Source organism: Lepus europaeus, chromosome 9 (assembly GCF_033115175.1).
Source record: "Lepus europaeus isolate LE1 chromosome 9, mLepTim1.pri, whole genome shotgun sequence".
NCBI classification, from domain to species: domain Eukaryota; kingdom Metazoa; phylum Chordata; class Mammalia; order Lagomorpha; family Leporidae; genus Lepus; species Lepus europaeus.
The window spans coordinates 65,831,477-65,831,995 of NC_084835.1; the positions used below are offsets into that span (position 1 = coordinate 65,831,477).

General features: G+C 53.6%; 1 non-coding gene across 1 annotated transcript; it reads right to left on the bottom strand.

Annotated features, from left to right (window-relative positions):
* Positions 1-385: 385 nt before the first annotated feature.
* On the bottom strand, positions 386-519 carry LOC133767369 (small nucleolar RNA SNORA70). The gene has a single exon (XR_009866855.1). It is a non-coding gene; the product is annotated as a small nucleolar RNA SNORA70 (small nucleolar RNA).

Sequence of the window (519 nt, forward strand, 5' to 3'; positions counted from 1 at the left end):
GTGGGTGGTTGAACCCAATTGTTTGAGCCATCATCACTGCTTCCCAGGGTCTGCTTTGATAGCAGACAGGAACTGCAGCCAACTGTTGAACACAGGTGTAGGTACATTAACTGCTGGGCTAAATGCCTGTCCCTAATGAAAGGTTTTAAAAAGCACAATTTGTAGGAGTGGGCATTTAGACTAGCAGTTAAGATGTCCACATTCCAAATCAGAGGACCTGGGCTCAAAACGTGGCTCTGCCTCCTGACTCCAGATGGACACAATGACTTGGCCAACGTGAACCCTGGCTGCTGTGTCTTGGGGTTTCCCAAAGCACCCTGCACACCTGTCAGCAGCCTAGGTTGGGAGCAGCACGAAGCCAGAGCCACGAATGTCTGCAGTGAAGGGCTGTCTCCAAGCTCCCTTAGGGCAACTCATCCACGCCACAGGCTGCCTAAGTACCGAGGAGAAGGCTGTTGGCAGCCGCTGCACACCAGGTCCCTGTGAAGGAAGGGAGCTGGCTGGCTTAGCTGGCTGCCA